Here is a 22,520-nt window from a genome sequence, read left to right as displayed (position 1 = left end):
ACTCCCACCTCAGGTCCCCAGTGCTGAGTGCCGTTTGCTGGAGAGTTTCTGCTTAGTCTTGTGCTTGGCATCATGCCAGCGCATTTTACAACCCCACCCCCATTCCTTGGTCTGACCACTTCCTCATCTCTCTTTCGTGGTGCACTCTGGTCTCCACTCTCCATGTACAACCTTCACTGACCCGGTACCGGCCCTGGTCCAAATTTCCTTTGGACAGGTGGGCTGTTGTACTTGCTGCTCCGCCAGTGTGAGTGCGGTGTGGAATGTTGGAATGGATGATGCTGTAGAATGTTGGGTGAGTGCGGCTGGCAGGTGGAGGATGGGCTGAGCAGCAGTAAGGCTGCTCGTGGTGGGTTGTACCTGTAACCTGAGACTGTCTACCATAATAAATACCATCTTAAATTACCAATAACCAGGATCTTTGTTTTCATTACTACATGGGTCCAAGAGCTGGAAAAGACTAGGCTTAAGCCAGATCCTAGTCCAGTGGCAGATAATAACAATTTCTGCAGTTGGATAGAGGACTCGCTGAATTTGGTCCTCCCTAAAACTGTGATCAAAAGAAAGAACGGTCCTTATAAATCCCCCCTGGTACTCCTCGGAGTTACGCACTTTAAAACAGTGCTGCAAGATACAAGAAAGAAGTTGGAGGAACTTCTCACCCAGTAAGAAGCTCAAATATAGAACAGCCATTGGCAAGAACAGAGCAGAAATTGAAAAGGCACAGACCTCCTTTTATGAGGAAAAAATACTGCTGGACACCATCTCTCCTAAAGAGATCTTCCTTATTATAAAAAAGCTCCTCAAAAGCCCTGCTCCACATGTTGCCCTCGATACTTCAGGCCAACGATGCAATAAGCAGGCAGAGTTCTTTAACGCTACAATTCAGAACATCCTCAAATTTTTGCCCTAAATCAACAAGGAATACTACCCCTCAAAAGAGCAAGTAGATCAGGGTCCTTCCCTTAGCAGTCACCTATTGGACCGTCTCTTCCCCAGGAAACTCTTCTGTCTTTAATTTCCTCAGTGAAAAGTGGTTCCCCTAGGGATCCCGCACCCATATACATCCTGAAAACGGTAGCACCCACTATTGTCCCTACCATCGCAGACAAGATTAATGCCTCACTATCTTCAAGAGTAGTTTCCCCAAACTGCAAAGGGGCTATGGTAAATACACTTCTGAAGAAACCTAATCCGGACCCAGCGGATCTTGGCAACTATCACCCTATCCCCCGTCTTCCGAAGATTGCCAAGATTGCGGAAAAATATGTCAACCATGCTCTCTCAAACTTCTTGGAATCCTGTGGTTTGTTACACCCCTCCCAGACAGGATTTTGCCTGTGACAAAGCACGGAAAACTGCTCTGCTAGCAGTGGTGGAGGAAAGTAGAAAGCTCTTGGACTCAGGAGGGTCGGCTGCTATTATACTCCTTGATCTGAGTGCAGCATTTGATACAGTGAACCACAGCATCCTGATCCATCCCCCCAGAAACATAGGAGTAGCTGCCACTGCACTGCAAATAATTAATTAATTAATAGTGGGTTTCTAACGCGCAAGAATCGACTCCCGAAGGAGTATCTCTGCGCAGTAGACCGCTGGGGAACCCGTCCTGGCTTTCCCTGTGAGATGGTCCCTACTGGGTATCTCCAAGGTGAAACCAGGCATCTCTGGCGTATGTGGGGGGCTGTTGTGGAGATGAGGCAAGCTAATGTCCAGAGTTGCCGAGTGTGATCCCTGGTTAGAGTAGGCACCGAGGTGAGAATTATCGAGTCCGCTGACCCTGGTCCACGACCCTGCCGCGTCGGTAATTGAACCCTGGTCCTGGCCTGTTCTCTGCTCTCGGGTCTGCCGCCTCTAACCAGTGAGCCACACCACTCCACATGGCTGCGCTCTTTTCTGGAGGGACACTTTTTTTAGATTTGTGAAGGAGACATGAGTTCCTAACCTTTGCCTCTGTTGTGTGGTGGCCCTCAGGGCTCATCACTGAGCCCAACTCTTTTCAACGTATATATAGCCCCTTTGGCGGCAATCGTAGCCCCATTTGGAATTTATATGGTGACGTACGCCGACGACACCCAATAGGTTGTTGCGCTTAACCAAGCAATGCAGCAGCCTAATACCCTTCATGCATGCCTAACAAAAGTCTCTAAGTGGATGGGGGGATCCCACCTGAAGCTCAACGATGAAAAAACCGAGATCATGATTCTAGGAAACCCTTTAAACGTAACACTAGGCACCATGTGGCCAGCATGCATGGGCACAGTCCTGGTCCCCAAGACCGAAATTAAGAGTCCGGGCATCTGGTTAGACCAGTACCTGACACTCATGGTGCAAGCAAGGAAGCCGGTTTTCATCTGTTTCGGCCTGCTTAGAATAGCCAGAAAAGTGCTTCTTCTTCTTCCTCCCCTACCCAAGAAAATCCTTGTCCAATCACTGATCCGCTCAAGGATAGACTATGGAAATGCACTTTACTTAGGGGCCCCGAATACAGTAACCACTAAACTGCAAACGGTTCAAAACTGTGCGGCCAGACTTTTGCTGGGAATGTCAAATCGTCTCTCAGTCAAACCTGCCCTTCGCTCTCATCACTGTCTGCCATAACAGTAAGAGCAATTTTTAAAGCCCTCTGTATCGTCCACAAGTCCGTGCAGGGTAACGGGCCCCCATTAATTTGAACTATGATTCAACAATACAAAGCAAGCAGGAAACTCGGCTCGGACGAGCTTCACTTAATTGAAGTCCCAAGAATCAAGAGGGCCAAAAGTGGTGGCCGACTTTTTTATCCCTTAACGAAACCAAACTTTGGAACGCACTGCAGCTAAATATCCGTAGGAAACCTAGCCACCTTGTCTTTCGAAAACAACCGAAAACCCTACATTTCTCTGCTCCTGATTATTGGTCTGCTCAGTGCTGGGAGGCCTCCGGGTAGCGATGAGCTATATAAGTGTCTATTTAATTTTATTTCTTTTCTCATTTCATTTTTACAGTCGACACTGTCTTCTTGGCCTGCTATGGAGTTCACCTTACTAACAATGGACTGCCAAATGGCATTTGTGTTCCCCAATGACACCATGGAGCTGACGAAAACCTGTGTTGATTCTCTGCCACCTCCACAATCAGGATCTCATTTTCCTACTGACTGAATCTAGTTTTCCTTTTCCTCTTCCCTTGGGACTCTGGCTTGTCATCCTAGCGGTTGCGAGGGTAGTGATGTTGTTGTATGGTGGGGAGGGTGGGGGGAGGGGTTCCGGGAAAAAGGGTGGGGGTGGGTAAGGGCAAGGGTTGGTGGTGGGGGTGTAAGGCAGAGGTGTTCAATGCAGGGATGATTATAAGGCATCTAGATGATAACATTGAAGAGCAAATACTTGTGATGATGGTCGATGATTTTTTTCTATTATTTTTGATATGTATAAAAAGGTGAAAATATGTACTATTAATATCAACGGTCTTAATGATTTAAAGAAGATTGCTATGTTTCGAACAATGCTCCAAGTGCTGAATATTGATCTGCTTTGTATGCAGGAAACCCACATTTCATGGGATAAACGTTTTCTTTTGAATAATTTGGGATTGGAAGTCTTAACTACGTCTAAGCAAATGGGTATCAAAAGGGGTGTAGCTATTTGTATGCGAAAAGGAGTAGGGAAATGTTTAAAAACACTCTCTGATAAATGGGGTAGATGGGGACTGGCTGAACTAAAAATCGGAAGTTGTAAATTTACCTTATGTTGCATTTATGGTCCCAATTTGGATGATGCCGAATTGTTTAACACTATGAATACAGAATTATCCACTTGGACACAACCGATTATAGTCTGTGGAGACCTAAATATACACATGTCAGCCGATTGGAATATTAGATCAGAAAAGAGATATATGGGCCGGAAGGTTAAGACTTATAAAGCACTTAGAGACCTGGTACTTAGCAATGGGCTAACTGATGTCTGGAATAAATTTCATTATAATGACCCCGGATATACTTTTTTTTCTATTCCCCATCATAAATTTGTTCGTTTAGACTATTTTTTTGTATCCTCAATTTTTTGGGAGAAAATTCGTATTGAGATATTACCGCAAGTTATCTCAGATCATAATCCCATAATCGCTGAGATGCAATTTTCTACTGATTACCAAAACTCCACTAGATCCTGGTCATTTCAAAGAAATTTATTACTAGATGAAGAATATCTTCAATTTATGGTTAATATTATTAAAGATTATTTTCTAATAAATAACGATACTGCCTCTCCACAAGTAGTCTGGGACTCTTTTAAATCCATTGTACGGGGCGAGACAATCAGCTTTGCAAACTATAAGAGGAAAAAAAAACAAACAGATTTTAGGGACAGACTAAACAAGATTAGGCAGGCTGAGTTGGATTTATCTACCGCATGCAAAAATAATGCCAACATAGAGGATGTACAAACACGATTAACCATTGAACGCTCAGGTCTTAGAACACATATTGCCGAAGAAGTAGCCGCAAAATTTAAACAATATAAAACGGAACGGTACGAATTCAGTGAACGTACAGGAAAAATTTTAGCACAGCGCTTACGACAAAAATCGTCCTATAACGAAGTACAATGTGTTAAAGATGCAAATGGAGTGCTCCACAAAAGCAGGGAAGGCATATTAGAGGCATTTCAGGGTTTCTATAAAATGTTATATAACGATCTCAACAATGAAGTTGACAAGACTCTTAACTCCACAGATTATTTTCAAACTATCAACCAACTTTCTTTGAATACAGATGATATGGATCTATTCGCTAGGTCAATAAGTTGGGAAGAGATTGAAAGGGCTATCACGAGCCTCGCAGCTGGTAAAGCTATGGGGCCCGATCAGATCCCTCTTGAATTTTATCGGACATTCAGATTCTTGCTGAAACCAGAATTGCTCAAAATCTTTAATATAGCATTTCAAGACAAAGCTCCTGATTCCTGGTCTACGGCTACTATAGTCGTTTTTGTCAAAAAGAACAAGGATCCAAAGGAATTAGGCTCGTATCGGCCCATATCCTTGATTACAGCTGACAGTAAGATTTATTCTAAAATTCTTGCAAATAGACTAAACGATGTTATGCCGGGTTTGGTTTCCAACATTCAACACGGGTTTATTAAACACAGGGACACCACAGATCACGTTAAACGTGTTATTGCACTGCTGGATTGGGCCCAGGCAAAGGAATCCCCAGTCGGAGTTATTCTACTTGATGCTGAAAAAGCGTTCGATAGAGTCGATTGGGGGTTCCTTTGGTCTGTGCTAAAATGGAAGGGTTTTCCATCACAATTTATCCAAGCTATACAGTCACTTTATTCAAATGCAAAGGGTGTAATAAGGTTAGGTGCGGATATTTCCAGTCCATTTCTAATCACCAGGGGGACCAGGCAAGGGTGCCCCTGCTCTCCACTTTTATTTGCACTTTACTTAGAACCTTATTTGAATAGATTAATTACAGAACCTGGTATCCCACCTGTCCGACTCCATGGGGTTGACCACAAAGTCTTAGCATACGCAGACGATGTGGCCGTTGTAACCTCTGATTCTTCTTCTGCCTTACCTAAAATAATAGAAATTGCTAGTGACTTTGGAAAATTCTCTGGATACAAATTAAACATCTCAAAAACCCAAATTATACACTCTGAAAATGGTTCACCTACCGATATCCCAATAAACGACACTGCTACATATCTTGGTGTAACTATATCATCCAAAGTAGATGATATTGTTGGACTAAATCTGGATCCTTTACTTATATCCACTAACAGAACCTTAGAAAGGATAAATAATCTACATTTATCTCTATTTGGACGGGCCAATGTTATTAAGATGTTGATTTTCCCAAAATTTCTTTATTTTTTTCGAACAATTCCCCTATTTTTTTCTATGCTTCTTTTTAATAAAATAGATAGGATGTTGTCCAGATTTCTTTGGGGGTACCGCCGTTCAAGAAGATCTTTAAAATGGTGTATTTTACCGCAAGGGCGTGGTGGGCTGGGAGTTCCGAACTTCAGAATGTACTATTGGGCTATAACCCTTAAAACAATCAAGGTTTTATTATTTCATGATCATGTCAATGAAACCTTCCTGTCACCATCTATCTTTGAAATGTTTCTGGGAGCTCATGTGCGCCAATGTTTATTGATATTCATGGAGCCGAGCTACTACAAAAAAACAAAATTTAAGGTTCTTCTTTCTGCTTTTTTGGTTTGGAGACAAATAAATAAAGCTTTACGGATAATTCCAAAATTTAACTTTTACACACCCATTTCTTGTAATATTTCGTTATCCGGTACCCTTCAAGATATCCCCACGAATCGATTCCGCCTAGGACAGATTCATTCAATTGGGCAATTGTATAAAAATGGGGCTTTAATGTCTTTTTCCGAACTTCAAGATATATTTGGTCTCTCCAGAAACGAATTTTTCAAATATCTACAAATTCGCAGCTTTCTGGAAAAAAAAACCTCTTATATAGCGACGAAATGGAGACCAATGTTGTTATGGAGAGCGGTAGGAGGGATAGCCGCATTGGCACAATTTATCAGCTAATGGTCAATAGGCTGCATGATGATCTCGATCAACAAGCCCAGAAATGGGAAAGGAAATTGTGTATAGAAGGGATAGATCTGGTAAGGGCGTTTGAGATCAGCAATAAAACATTAATTAATAGTTCTCTTAAAAGCCAACATTATATGGCATCTTTAGACCTTTACTATACACCGGCGAAACTGGCCAAATGGAAAGCTACGAAAGGCATTAATTGTAGCCGATGTGGTACTTTAGCAGCAGACTCATGTCATATGTTTTTTAGCTGTTCTAAATTATCTGTATATATAGATAGGATAGAAAAGTTCCTGACTAATTTGCTTAACATTAATATTAAGTTATGTCCATCTGTGATAATTTTTGGCTTATATGTTCCTCCCGAGAGTCTTTCTGCTGATCAAGAGCATTTTCTGTTTATCGGAATGTCTATCTACCGCTTTTGTATCACTTCAAGATGGCTAGATGTTGACCCACCATCATTTGAGCAATGGTTGGGAAAGTTGTTAAACGTATACAGAATGGAAAAAGCAGTGTATAAATTGAAAGGACACAGAAAGAAGATATTTGCTAGGAAATTATGGTCTCCTATTGACAATTGGATTTAATTTTCGACCACATCTGTAAAAAGAGATATCTCATGTTTTCTATATATCACTGGTTGATTTTCTCTTTTTTCTTATCTAATTCTTACTTGGCTTTTTTAATAATGTATTAGCAATTTTGCGAATGATTGTCATCATTTACAATGTTTTTTTCTCTGTTGCCTTTTTTTTTCTTTTCTTTTATTGTTTTTCCTCATCCTTGTATTTTGTATGCCTCTGCCATTGAAAATAAAAAATATAATAAAAAAAAAAAGGAGTCAAAAGTTTTATTGCTGTCACGCTCGGGTTAGCAGCAACGTTTGCCACTGCCAGCTGATCCTAACGTCATGTAACATTGTATTGTAAATATGTTGCAAACATGCAGATGGATTTTAGGTGATAGACAGCGGTAAAAAAATTGCTGCTAAGCAACGTCAGAACTGCCTAATAGCATTTCTTGTAAATTCACCCCTAGTTCTCCAATATCTATTGTTAACACCATTCCAGAGACATTGTGGTAAGAATTACTAACCTTTCACGCAATGCAGTATAGCAAGGCAACTTGCTTCGCTGCGCTGCTAGAAATAGAGAGAGCAGAAATGCACCAGTTCTACTAGAATATGGCACACTTGGAGAAGTGTGGCTCACTGGTTAGAGCAGGCAGACCCTGAAGCAGAGGTCAGACCCGGGACCAGGGTTCAATTCTTGACGCGGCAGGGTCTTGAGCTCAAATGTCCATGGACTCGATAATTCTCGCTTCGGTGCCTGACCTAATCATGGGTTCATACTCTGCAACTCTGGGCATTAAGCTTGCTTAATCTCCACAATGGCCCCCCGCGGCGGGATGCCTGGCTTTCACCTTGGGGATGCCCTGTAGGGGCTATCTCACAGGAAAAGCCAGGACGGGTTCCCAAGGCAAGCGCAGAGATACACCTTCGGGGGTCGATTCTGGCGCTATATAAGAAACATAATAATAATAATTATGCTCTCTCATAGCACTGGTGGCTTCAGGCAGCCTAGCTCCAATGCAGACACCTTTGCACCATGGTGAAAGTGTGCCTGCGCTACAAGTAGATTTGTTTTGGTGCAGAATGGGACAACTTCCTGCACAAAAACAATATCTCAAGGCAATTTCCTCTTTCTAGGTATGCTGCAGATTGCTGCACACCTAGAAAGAGGAAATAACTAGGAGAAAAATATATTACTATCTATCGCTATATTCTGGGAGGGATGGTGATTTCACACAGTCCCAGGTTTGCGAACCTTCCTAAATCAGGTATTGTGAGATATCCATAGGTGGATGAATGGGAAAACCACCCATGGAACGCCCACTAGAATGATATGAAATGCTGCACAAGCCAATGAACAGGCATCTATTTCTCTTCCGATAAATGGCAATAAAAAACTGCAAAGATTGAAGTTGTTGCTACCAGTTGTGCAAATGCAAAAACAACAATTGAAGGACAGAATGCAGAACAATGTCATACATTCACCCCAGTACACAGATCTGGGCCTAAATCCATCGCTGTTTTTGCTCACCATGGCGTTCCAGTATGAACCCAGCCATGTGCAAATCAGTCTTGAACCTTTGCCCCATGGGAACAGTTCAGTCCGAACTGCCAAGCCAGGTCCTCGGACAGATTTCAGGATTTCAGCCCTCATCAGCCAGGATAGCTTGATTCCAGTGGCATGGAGAGTGCAGGACTCACGTCTGAGCATACCCGTCCCACTCGGGGTGACAAATGCAAAAACAACAGTTGATGAACAGAATGCAGAACAATGTCATACATTCACCCCAGTACATAGATATTGGCTTAAATCCATCGTTTCTTTGCTCACCATGGCGTTCCAGTTTGAACCCAGCCATATGCAAATAAGTCTTGACCCTTTGCCCATGGGAACGGTCCAGCCTGTACAGCCAAGCTAGGTCCTCCCTGGACTAGAAACAAGCATCCTAGTACCGGTTTCGGGCTTCCAGCCCTCATCAGCCAGGACAGCTTGATTCAAGTGGCATGAAAGAGCACAGGACTGACTTCTGAGCATACCCGTCCCACTCGGGGTGACAAATGCAAAAACAATAGTTGATGGGCAGAATGCAGAACAATGTCAGACATTCACCCCAGTACAGAGATTGTGGCCTAAATCCATTGTTTTTTTGCTCACCATGCCATTCCAGTTTGAACCCAGCCATTTGCTAATCAGTCTTGACTCTGTGCCCCATGGGAACAGGACAGCCCAAACTGCCAAGTCAGGTCCAACCTGGACGGGAAACAGGCATCCTAGGACCGGTTTTAGGCTTTAAGCCCTCATCAACCAGGATAGCTTAGTTCGAGTTGCATGAAGAGCTCCGGACTCACGTCTAAGCATACCCTTCAACTCAGGGTTACAAATGCAAAAACAGCAGTTGATGGACAGAATGCAGAACAATGTCATACATTCAGACCAGTGCAGAGATATGGGCTAAAATCCATCGTTCTTTTGCTCACCATGCCATTCCAGTTTGAACCCAGCCATATGCATATCATTCTTGACCCTGTGCCCCATGGGAACAAACCAGCCCGGACTGCCAAGCGAGGACTGGAAACAAGCATCCTAGGACCTGTTTCAGGCTTTCAGCCCTCATCAGACAGGATAGATTGATTCCAGTGGCATGGAGAGCACAGGACTCACGTCTGAGCATACCATGCACCCAGATGTGGGTCCCTTGATCACTGTGCCACTGGATTCAAGCTAGGCTGGCTGAAACTGGTCCCAGTATGCTTGTTTCGGGTCCAGGGAGGTACTGGCCTGGCAGTTCGGTCTGGATTGTTCCCATGGGGCACAGGGTCAAGACTGATTTGCATGAGGCTGGTTCTAAACTGTATTGGCGTAGTGGGCAAAAGAACGATGGATTTAACCCAGATCTTTTGAATTGGGGGAGAATGTTTGCATTCTCTGCATTTCGTCCATCATTTGTTTGCTGTAGCACTTTTCACCCTAAGTGGGATGGGTATGCCAAGAGGTGGATCTCTAGCTCTCTGTGCCACTTGATTCAAGCTAGCCTGGCTGTAGAAGGGTGACATACCCTGAGACCGGTCCCAGAAGGCTTGTTTCCGGTCCAGGGAGGACCTGGCCTGGAAGTTCGGTCGGGACTGTTCCCATGGGGCACAGGGTTAAGACTGATTTGCATGAGGCTGGTTCCACAATGGATTTAACTCAGATCTTTTGACTGGGGGATAATGTTTGCATTGTCAGTATTCCGTCCATAATTTTTTTGCTGTAGAGCTACTAGTGGGGCAGCAGGTGCAGTGGCACCGGAGTGCAGAGGTCTCACGGGCCCATTAACCCCTGAATAATGCAATGTGTTCCTAACTCACCATCAGTGAGATTTCCATTTGCATTGCTTGAGTTGGGATCTATGGCACCCTTGCAAGCCACTGTAAGCAAGACTCCATTCTGCAAGTGGCTCCTGCCATATGCATCACCCAATGGCGCTCACCTCTGAGCACAAAAAGGAAACTGAGACGGTAGTTTGACAATTATGATGCAATGACAGTTGCAAACACATAAACAGAGGGTTTTTCCTTTGCCCTACATCTCGCTTTTCACCTCCCTTTCCAAAACCCCAAAGACAATAGGCTGTCAAATAATTCAATTAAAGGGACAAGTCATCTATCTTCGGCGCGCGTGATTAAAATGTCTGCCGCCATCAACAGCACCATCCATTAGTTAAAAGCAAGATGCTTTTCAAGGGAAAACATCAGCAAAAAAAAATAGGTGAGGAAAATTTGATTAATCAGCGCCTAATTACCTCAGACTGGCAGAGCGCTGCTCACAGGAGCAAAGTAGCACGGGAGAGTTTGCTGATGAAAATCTGAAAGGGCAAGAGATGACGCGCCGTGTTGTCAGGTTTCAAAAGTGACATTTGCAGACTTCACTAAGTCGCCAGCATCAGATATTAACCTTTTCTTAGCATTTTGTATAATGCTTGTATCTCTGTGCTTCATTGGAGATAAAACAAATTAGCATTTTTTTTCTTCCAGCGGGGTTATTATAATCTTTCGAAGCGCGGAGGTAGGTGTCAGCAAAGGTTAGCATCACCAGCCGGGGAGTTTCAACAACAAGTTAGATGAGCCGTGCTAGCAGGGGTGGGGGAACTGAAGGAATATGAAGGAGACATTGGAGCTGTCCACAAGAGACAGAGAAGGAAGCCCCCCAAGCGAGTCACACCAAGCACCCTCCTTCCCAGTTTACGTGAAGTATCCGCAGGGAGTTAGCAGGGGCAGAGATAATGACTCTGGCCAGTAGCTACCTGTGAGTTAGAGAGGATTATCAGTTAAGCCCCCCAAACATGGAAAGTAACATTGAGACTGGTCCATTTCCAAGAGCTGATTCTGCCCCCACAGCTCCACGCACAGCTCCGGGTCCAGTCTCTCCGGGCCCAAAGTGGGTGGATCCAGAATTTACAGGACCAATTATTCCAAAGACAGCAGTAAAGTAATTATCTGTAGTGGTATCCCACCAGGATCCTACTCTGGCCAACTCATAACCAGACAACCATATCATGATGGGTTTTACTGGCACAGCGCAGAGAGCTAGTTTTATGCGCCCGAAGTGCGTAAAGGGAATTAATTTAACCACGAAATTTCTCAGAGTTGGTGCTTTATTTTCCGAGGGAACAGCTCAGATCAGAAAAAGGCAATCCCTGTGTTCTGCCTCCGAGCAGTACTATCTGAAATGAAAGCATACATTTTAAAAATCTGGGGGCATATTTACAAGCCCCTACAAACTACTGGATTGTCGCTTTTTATGATGTTCCTGTGGGGATAGGGGCTTTACCTTATTTACCAGGCAGCGTTAAGCCACTTAACATGGCCTTGTAAATAAGGCCTCCTTTCACGCTATGCTTAGTGTGAAAGGGGAGGGCAATGGGTGTTGCTGTGTGTACTCAACCGCAGCACCCATTGATATTTACAAGGGAGGAGTAAATAGGAGGCAGCACCAGAATTACGACCAGTGTAAACGTGGTCTTACCCTGTAGCAATGAGGAGAAATTTTAAATTTCTCCTAGTTTTTGCAGTTTTCATGTGTGTTTCATGTGTGTTGCGTTGTGCAGGACACAGAATACAGCAAAACACCAATGATTGTTTATGTACAGGAAAGTATCCCTTCCTGCACATAAACAATCATTTTAAAAAAAATGCTGTTTTGCAACTTCTATATGTGCTGCCTTAAGCAGCACACATAGAGGTTACAAAACAGCATTTAAGGGGGACCATCCTGCACATAAATAATCTTCTCCTGCATGCAGACACCCTTGCACTAAGGGGCCCACCACTACAATGGAGAAGTGTGGCTCACTGGTTAGAAGCGGCAGACCCTGAAGCAAAGGTCAGGCGTGGGACCAGGGTTCAATTCCCGACGCGGCACGGTTGTGGGCTCAATGTCCGCGGACTCGATAATTCTCGCCTCGCTGCCTACTCTAATCATGGGTCCCACTCTGCAACTATGGGCAATAGCTTGCTTAATCTCCACAATGGCCCCAACAGTGGTGGGATGCCTGGCTTCACCTTGGGGGTGCCCTGGAGTAGGCATCTCACAGGGAAAGCCAGGATGGGTTCCACAGCGGTATACAGCACCAGGATGCCCCGAGATGAGGCAGCAGTACGGTTTACAAGTGTACACACATTTACATTTACATTTACAATACTTCCACGTATCTGGTGCAAGAAGTTGAAATATCCTGTGTGGGGAGGGCATCTAGAAGTGCCTCTACTCTCCTCCTGAAACCCATCATCTTCAGAAAAAAAAGAACGTGTCACTGAGCTTTCTCTGGTGCTGCACCTCAAATATGGAACTCTATTCCTCCGGACGTACGCATACTCTCCTCGACGACGGCCTTTACATTGGAAGCCAAAAGATTCTTAATAAGCCAAGTTTTGCCATAAGGGGATGAGGCACCTTTATGGCGACAATCTCTTTGTTCCTAGCTCCATGGCACAACTAACAGTCACAGATTGTATCTTTTGCATAATATTATACCTTATACATGTATCATTGTTTATTGTTTAGCATTTTTCTTTCTTCTCCTTTTCTCAATTGCTATGTTAATTTCATTTTGTCCTCTCTACCAATTTATTGTAAAGCGCTCGGATATCCTTCGGGATCTTGTTCGCGCTAGAAAAAAACTTAACAAATAAATAAATAAACCAGGCCCTGCTCTCTGACTGACTGCGCCTGCTGCACAATCTGGAACTAGAGCCCTGTGAATCAGACCTGCATCAAAAGGACTAAAGAGTGAACTCCCTAAAAGCTACAGGTTAATCGAGCTCACCTGGATCATCACTACAAAGAATCATCAGTCTGGAGTACTACTAGTGGATTTGTAAGAGTTTTGACCGTGTGAATTGTGGAAATCAAAGTCCCACACTTTCAAAGACCTTCTTGGAGCTTCCAGACCATTGGTAAAAGTTGTTGTGACTTTGGGATACTCTAAGGAATTTCAGGAAGAAGTTCCATAAGTTTGGAGAAGTTTGGAGCAACCTTGGAAAAAATCTTCATAAGTGTACTGACTTTACCTGGCCAGCCAAGCCGGTGAACATCAACCGTGAGCCGGCCTGCTGTCTAGGTGGTCCCACTGAAAATCTCCAGTGGTCCAACTTCCAGAGTTTGACCAGGAGTAAGCTGAAACCCAAGCGAGTGAATCCTCACCGAATCCGGCCTGGTGCAGAGCATCAAGGGACACCACAAGAAAAAGCTCCATAAAAGTTTCTAAGTCCAAACATAGGAGAGGTGATCGGAACCAACCACGAGAATCTTCAACTTCAACCATGAGCCGGCCTGGATCTCTGGTTCGTTCTGCTAGAAAAGCTCTGGAGTTTGGGCGTCCACAAGTTTGACTGGGAGCTCATCGCAAGGCAAGCCGGTGAACCCTCACAAAAATCTGACAGGATGATAGCTTCTAGGGACCCGAGAAGAAAAGCTGCAGTCCAAAGGTAAAAAATTTGACTGAAACCTACTGCAAGGTGTAGCAGCGCAGCCGCGCAGGGCTCAATGGTGGTCGACCTGAAACATGGATTTTGTCCCAGTCTAGTGCGACCTGCTGTTGCAATAGGTGCTTTCTGTTTCTATGTGCTATATAGTGCTAAATGTTGTCAGTTTAAAGGTAAAAATATTTCATATTTGGATACATTGGTGTTGAATTTTTATTGTGCATTGTGTCCTAATTACTTACTGAATTGGAGTTTTTAAATGCTTTACATACCTGTCTGTTGAAATTAAGCCAGCCTGCTCACACCAAGCTACCAAGGGTTGAGCATGGGAATACTTTTCCAAGACCTGTACTGAGCCCTATATTGTGTTAGAGTCCGTATTGCTAGGAGTATATATATATTTACCACTACTTCCGACCCACTATCCAGCAGTGTGGCTTAAATTCATTAAATCACATAACATGACCACAGTAAATTACGCAGATGACACCCAGCTTATTGTTTCCTGGGAGGGTGAAGACTCTATAACTTTAGAAGCATTCCACGACTGTCTGAGAGACAGTGCCGGCTGGCTACACCACAACTCCCTCCAATTTAACTCCTCTAAGACCGAGGTTCTGTTCTGCCCAGCCAGCCGCATACCTCGCCCCCTGCCTGCGGATTTCTGGCTTCCGGAAAATTCGGACAACCCGTCACCTGTGGCCAGTGTGCGGAATTTGGGCGTCATGCTGAATAATAAGCTGAGCATGGAAACACAGGTCTCGAGAACAGTTGCCACCTGCTCTGCTCTTTTGAGATCATTGCGTAAAATTCTGCCACTACTTCCACTTTCCGCCAGAGCACAGATAGTCAGGTGCACCATCCTTAGTCGTATCGACTATTGCAATGCTCTCTTGCTGGACTCCCCCTTGGTACTGCTGGACCGTCTCCAACGGGTCCAATCAGCAGCAGCGAAACTGGCACTTGGATGGTCCAGGAGAGCTTCAACCACTGCTGCCCTAGCCGAGCTGCACTGGCTTCCCCTGAAGCAACGAATTGCCTTCAAGTCTCTGTGTCTGGTCTTTAAGGCACTACACGGGCTAGGACCTATCCCCTTACAACGGTTGTTCAGCTGGTACACCCCTACCAGAGCCCTTCGATCCGCTACCGCTCGACTTGTAATAGTGCCCAGATTCAAGAGAGCCAGGATTGGAGGAAGATCATTCCGAGTGGCGGCTGCAAAGCTCTGGAACAGTCTGCCTGCTGACATTCGCCACACTTCACAGCTCCTTCCGTTTCGAAAACTAATAAAAACTTGGCTTTTTCCCTAGTTTCCCCCCTCACCAGTTATCTTTCTCCCACTGTTTTTTTATCTTAGGAGTAAGCTACTCTAGCGCCAGGATGCCTGCCAGGCGACAGTTGCGCTCTATAAATGTTTTAAATAAATAAATAAATAAATAAACGATCTTAAAATTTGTGTTGCTATTGCATCACTCTGCATAGTGCAAGAGTGACACAATCACTCTCATAATTGGGAGACTTAAGGTCTCTCGCATTTAGGCCACATTTCCCACATGATTTCTGATCCTCTTAAGTCAAAGGTAGGTTTCAGCATCGCTCTTCAGAGGCATCAGCCAGAAATATGAATGTAGCAGAGGAGATGCTGTGAAACTACATTTTACTAAATAATAAATGGTCAGTTGGAGCCTAAAGCTAAACTTCTTGAAATGCAATACAGTTTACATATGTTTGCTCTCAATAGCAGCCAATGGAACATAATCGGGTGACGGAAATGTGTTGCTTTTTTGCAAAAACTTATATAATGAGCAGGTGGCAAGATTTGTTCCTGGAGTAAAAGCAGGAGATGCTTGAGGGGAAGATGTTGTTCATGAATACAATTTTGAGTTCATTAGTCTTCTAAAATCTGAAAAAGAAGTTATGCATTGCATGGCGGTAGACATGCACTACCCTGAAGATTGCCTTCAGGGCCTACTAGAGACAATAAACTTAGTAAGCATACTAGAACATACTAGACACTTAAGATTAATAAGTAATTACATCTATAGTTGGTTATAAAATATATTTTCATATGCAGATTTATAGATATTATTGAAACTAACCAGCTTGAGGTAGTGTTTCCCTAAACTTTTGGGGTTTTCTCATGGGTGTTCCTGATTCTCTGCTTGTACCCTTAGAGCTCTGTGCACTTTTACACTTGAAATGCAGTGTGAATGTTTGCAAGCCCTTCCTAGAAAAATTAGGAAGTGGTGCTTACCTGATGGTTTTAACTCCTTCGTTGCAGCTGGAATTCCGCCGCAGCGCTAAGGAGGCGGGTGGGCGAGCGGTGCTCGCATGCTCATGATGGAGTTGCTCCGTCACGAGCCGCGGTTGAGCTGTGCTCATGACGGAGCACTTCCGTCATGGCTCCGCCCGCTCAATAGAACGTTCAGCGCAAGCGCGGAATTCGCGCCGCGCAGGTGCGCCGAACGGGCCATGACGGAACCGCTCCGCCATGAGCACAGCTCAACTGAGGCTCATGACGGAGCGGCTCCGTCATGAGCATAGAAGGGGTTAAACATGTCTCAAGCCTGCCATTGCAGGCTTCTGTGTGCACATTGCACCTATGATGTTTTAAAAATGTGTGAAGACTGCCATTGCAGGCCAGTGTGTGCGCAATTACAATTAAGCTCAAGGTAGCCTTTCTAAACAACTGACCAATCCTGAGGGAACCTTTCACTACTACTATGGCACACCTCGGGTAAGTCCTAAGCAGTGAACCAAGTGGTAGGTGAAAGGCAGAGCAGGCAAACAGGTGGTTTCCCTGCCCAGGTTGAGGTTCCGTGACGATTTGAACCCGTGTTTTCAACATTGTTGTAAATACATAATATTGGTATCAGTGAACTGCAAATGATCCATTTAGCATATCCTGGTGTTTTCGCTATGCTACGAGCAAGAGTACTCCTGTTACAAACACATTTCTGATCTACCCATGGCATCCATCTTAGATTACGGCAGCCATTTTGTTTTTCTTGCCCTCACATAGTCAATGGACACGAAATGACCTCTGATTACTTCATTTCAATTAAGGACACGTAAGCTTTAGCCGGCGATTCACCTTGCTAGTGACACGTGCACCTTAGGACAGAATACGCCATGGCTGCATGACTCGACAGAAGCTGCCCCCTCTGCCTGAGGCCAGTCCTGCTATACTGGTTCTCGTGTTCGTTGGCCTGATCATGATTAGGCGGCCGAAGCTGGTAGCCTTGCCCATTTATGACCCACAAACATCTCTTATCCTGTTTTTCTATCTTCTGCACCTGGCTCTGCTCCTTTCCTTCTGGGCCTTTATTAGGGGGAGGTAACGAAATTTACGATGAGGCGGTCCGACTCTTGAATGAAAAGTTGACATGGAATTATGATGGAACAGTGGGAATCCCTCGTTCGTAATGTTTTGACATCAGATATTTTTGACGATTCCTGTGCAACGCCAAATATTTATTGTTTAGGACGCAAAGGTCTAGGAATGTACTATCATGTAAAGAATTTGCCCGAAGCCTAATATTTAGTATATAAGGAGCAACCCTCTTTGTACTAATTGAACATGCTCCTAGATACTGCCCGTGTGTAGTTTCTGTGACTTCTTGTCCCTGCAGTAATAAACCTTTGGTCTTTGACGCCACCATCGAGAAGCCCGTGTTTCTGTTTATTTGTGCACCGAGACAGGTAGAACTCAGGGGTCTTCGGGTGTTATCCCTGACACCTCTGGACGGAACCAAAAAAGTCCAGAACTCCAATTGGCGCCCAACGTGGGGCGACGTCATTCGGTACCGGTCCAAAAGCCTGAAGAGTTCGAGAAGCTTCGTGTGAAGATTCCTGAGGGAGGCGCCCCACTTCATCGATCCCGGCATATCGCAAAAGTGGCCCGACGTTCTCTTCCACGAGGGTTCCCGTTCGGACGGCTGCAGTGGTCCGTTGCCTTGACCGTCGCCCTGTCTAGGCCCCGAGGTGCAGTCCTTAGTACGGCGAGACGTAGACAGGTTTCTCCTTTGTGACGTCTTCAGTGCCTCAGTTAAGTATTAAGTGGTTGCTAGTTGGTTACTTCGTAAGGGTTGCTCCTGTTTGGATAATCCTTTTTTTTTTAGTTCTTGGTTTGGTTTGGTTTCGTAAGATTATCACTGGTTGTTCTGGTTACGATAATCTATTGGTTTAGGTTGGGTATAGATACATTCGTTCGCTTTTGGTAGACCTAAGTTCTTGGTTCGAGTGCACATTTTTGTTTGTGTTTTGTCTGTTCTGTGTTCCGGATTATAAAATGGTAAGTCGGAAAAATTGTATGTTGTCGTGTTTTGGTTGCAACAGTGATTCCCGGTTGGAGGACTCATGTCTGGTTCCTCCGATCGGAACTCCTCTTTATGATCTGTATTGTAAGTTTGGTGTGGGTCCAATATCTTATAATGAGGTATGGATCTGATATACCGAGAAAGACGGTGTCCTTAGTTGGCCACTGCATGGTAGTTTTGAACCTGAAGTCCTAGATAATTTGGAAGTGAAATTGTTTAAGAAGAAAGCCCGGCCGGCAATGTTTGATTCTTTCCGTTATTGGCGAAAAGAATCTAAACAAAGAGAAATTAAAAAATTAAAGAAAGAACAGAAAGAGCAAGAGTTGACTTTAGAACAGTCTGCTAAGCAGCTGCAACTCAATGAGTCTGAGAAAGCAATGGAGGTGGCTGTTAGAGAGCGTAATCTAGCGATAGACAAGTGCTACCCTGCCTTGCCATCAAGTACAGCTAAGACAGTAGAGGACCCCGAAAATGATCCTCTGTTGTCTTATTTGTTAAGGTCACCCCCACCGTATGCACAGGGTGCTACGGCTCCACCTTTACCGAATGTTCAATTGCCGGTTGCTGGACAACCTGGTATTCCTGCTCCCGCTCCCCTGAATCAACCCCCTGTACCTCCTGTGGTCAATGTTAATGTTCCTTTGGCACCCCCTCTTCCAGGGTTGCCGGCTTCTTTACCTATACCTGCATCACTTACACCTGTTGTTTCACAAGCTACTTTGCCTGGTACTCCTACTGTTTCTGTTCTATCTGTTCCGACTGCTACTGTATTTTCTGCTTCTGCTAGTATTATGACTCCACTTTCTGTTCGACGGAGAATCACTGATTCTGTCTCTAATATTCTGTCTCCCTTTTTTTAAAACTTTAATTAAGACTCCTGCCTCTGACTCTGTTCAGAGACGAAGTCAGCGTCCCAGTACTGAAGAACGGGGAATATTAGATTCCACCGCTCTTAGATGGATTTCAAAAAGTAGAAGATATAGTACTAGAGATGTATTAGATACATTTATGCAATGGAATGAACCGACACAACGATATGTGTTCGACGAAATGTGCTCCCTTTTGCATGAGGAATTAGAGGAGGATGACTCCGAATCAAATTTAGAAGAATTAATTAATGTTCAGAAAGAGTTTGCTGCTGGTATGATAGTTGGTCAAAATATAAAGGAAGCGATGGAACTAATTTTAAGCTATAGGAATGATCCATCCCTTTGTTCGCCGAGAGAGTTAGAGAAACGTAGTACGAAGCAGAATCGCCAATATCCAATGAGGGAGGTTCCTCCAATTTGGCGCGAAGCTGTGCAAGCTGATGCGAATCTTGGTATTGCTGCTTCTCCGGCCCAATTCCAGAGAGTGTGGATACACATTCCGTGGAAGCGAGCCGAAGTGTTAGCAGTGAAACAGGCCTTGCCTGATCCACGTAAGAATCCCGCTGGATACTACAAAGAGTTAGCGCAGACAGTTGAAGCTTGTGTGATGAATTTAGCGGACATTGACATGTTATTTGGAAATGTAGTTCCGCAACCAATTTGGGCTAAAATTCGTAAAGAGAATCATCCAGTTGCCCTAGGTCGTGATTGGGCAGCTATAATTGCAGCGGATGGTCAACAAATAGGTGGTTCCAAACCTGAACCCCTAATTGCTGATTTACCAGGTAGAATAATTGACTTAATGAAGACTCTGATGCCAGCATTGCGCGTTAACTGGGACAAGTTGTCCGCATGCAGGCAGAAGAAAGACGAAAGTGTCTCCGACTTTTTCACAAGGTTCGAAGAGACTTTTGTATATCACAGTGGTCAGGATATGAGCACGGAAGGAGGACAGAGACTGTTTGTCGATAAATTTGTACACAATCTATTACCAGAGCTTAGTAATAAATTGAAAGATTCCGAGAGTGCGTGGGCTGTCTCTACAACTGCGCAAATACTTGCGACTGCACAGTATTATGAAAATAGGGATAAAGAAGAGAAGGAAAGTCAGATAAGAAGACGAAAGACTTAAAAACTAAAGTTCTTTTGCAGCAAGCATATCCGCCTCGCACGAATCAGACTAATACACAGCAAGGGTCATATCAAAGGACAGATTATAATTCGCCGAGGCCACAATATCAGTGGAATCAGTGTGCGTACTGTAAGAAAGAAGGTCATTATAAGAATGACTGTCCAGTCTTAGCGCAAAATAATGCTGCAGCAGCTCAGAGAGGTCGTGGTGGTTCCATGCAAAATTCTAGAGGTCGAGGACGAGGTGCTATGCCTCCACAGACGAATGGTCGCCCTTCTAATCATTTTGATCAGCGAAATGGACAGTCTGGCCAACAAAATAGATCTCAACAGTATCATGTTGAAGACTATTGTGAGGTTGATGAGGGATTTCAACATACTGAGTACTAGGACAGCCATGGACAAAGAGAGGGAGTAGTATCAGTTCCAGTGGATCAGAGTGGGCCTTATGTCGCAGTAGCAACATCAGGTGTAGTCGAACCGTTTCTGTTGGATACTGGTGCAGCAAAAAGTTCTATCATTCATGCGAAACTCCCTGGCGCACCTTTGTCTGGCTTAACAAATGTTTCTGTAGGTTTTTCAGGCGCCCCTGTTTACAACCCCGTATCTGGTCCTTTGCCTATCTCTGTTGGACCGCGTCAATTGAAAGCACCCTTGATTTTGATGACAGGTTGCAATGACAATCTGCTTGGTTTAGACTTGTTAAAACGCCTATATGCGACATTGTACTGTTCTCCTTCAGGAGTACAGCTTACATTGGGTAAAAGAATAACCTCTCCGATGTACTTGTCAATGGATGCACTCCCGCCAGAGCTGCGTTCACTCCCTGATACTCTTTGGGCGACTGGTCCTAACGATGTAGGTCTTTTAGAAATTCCACCATATATAGTCACTTGGAAAGCGAATGTCAAACGTCCTCGTTTCCCACAATACAAGATCTCTAGTGAAGGTGAACGTGTGCTTTTATTGATGGTGCAAGATTTGATCAAGAAAGGCGTAGTAGAAGAAACTAGAGGAAATGTCTGTAACAGTCCCGTATTGCCAATTTTGAAACGTACTGATCCTTCAAAGCCTCCAGTGTATAGGTTTGTAATTGATCTTAGAGAGGTAAATAAAATTGTGGTTCCGCAGTTTCCTGTAGTTCCAGACATTACTACATTGCTAACGTTGATTCCTGCTACAGCGACATGGTTTTCAGTTATCGACTTGAAGAATGCCTTTTTCAGCATTCCGATAGCCGAAGAAAGCAGAGATATTTTCGGCTTCTCTCTAGGAGGTCGAAGCTTCAGGTTTAAACGTGCTCCACAAGGCTATTGTGAGAGTCCGTCCATTTACAGTCAGGCATTAAAAAGTCAGTTAGATACCTTTGTACTTCCTCCTGGTTCTGCCCTAGTGCAATATGTCGATGATCTTCTAGTGGCTGCCGATGACAAGGAAACTTGCAAAGCAGCTACAATTTCCTTATTGCATCATTTGTCTAATTTGAATCATAAGGTGTCACCTTCGAAAATGCAATACTGTTGCCAAGAAGTGACCTACCTAGGTCATCTCTTGTCAAAGGAGGGAAGGAAGTTGACCCCAGAGAGAATAAAAGCAATTACGCAGATGAATGTTCCCAGCACACAGAGAGAAGTACGTGCCTTTTTAGGTATTACCTCATACTGTAGGCAGTGGATCCCAAATTTTTCCCTTTTGGCAAAACCATTGATAGCCTTGACTGGGAAAAATGTTCCGAGTTCGGTGCCATGGTCTGCTGAATGTCAGGACAGTTTTTCTGAGTTACGAAATGCGCTATGTTCAGCTCCTGTATTGGGTACTCCCGATTACAGTAAGCCATTCACGCTCCATGTTCACGAGAGAGAAGGTTGCGCGCTGAGTGTTCTGACACAGAGATTTGGTGATAAACAACGCCCTTGTGCGTATTTTTCATCAACATTAGACCCGGTAGCGAGAGCGTTGCCTAGTTGTTTGAGAGCTACAGCGGCAGCTGCAGCTTCCATTCGACAATCTGCTGGTTTGGTGATGAACAACATGCTGGTGGTTATGGTTCCTCATGCTGTGGATACACTCATGAACCGAACCAAGACGCAACACCTT

This window comes from Lissotriton vulgaris, chromosome 2_2 (assembly GCF_964263255.1).
Source record: "Lissotriton vulgaris chromosome 2_2, aLisVul1.2, whole genome shotgun sequence".
NCBI classification, from domain to species: Eukaryota; Metazoa; Chordata; class Amphibia; order Caudata; family Salamandridae; genus Lissotriton; species Lissotriton vulgaris.
This window is presented reverse-complemented; position numbering follows the sequence as displayed.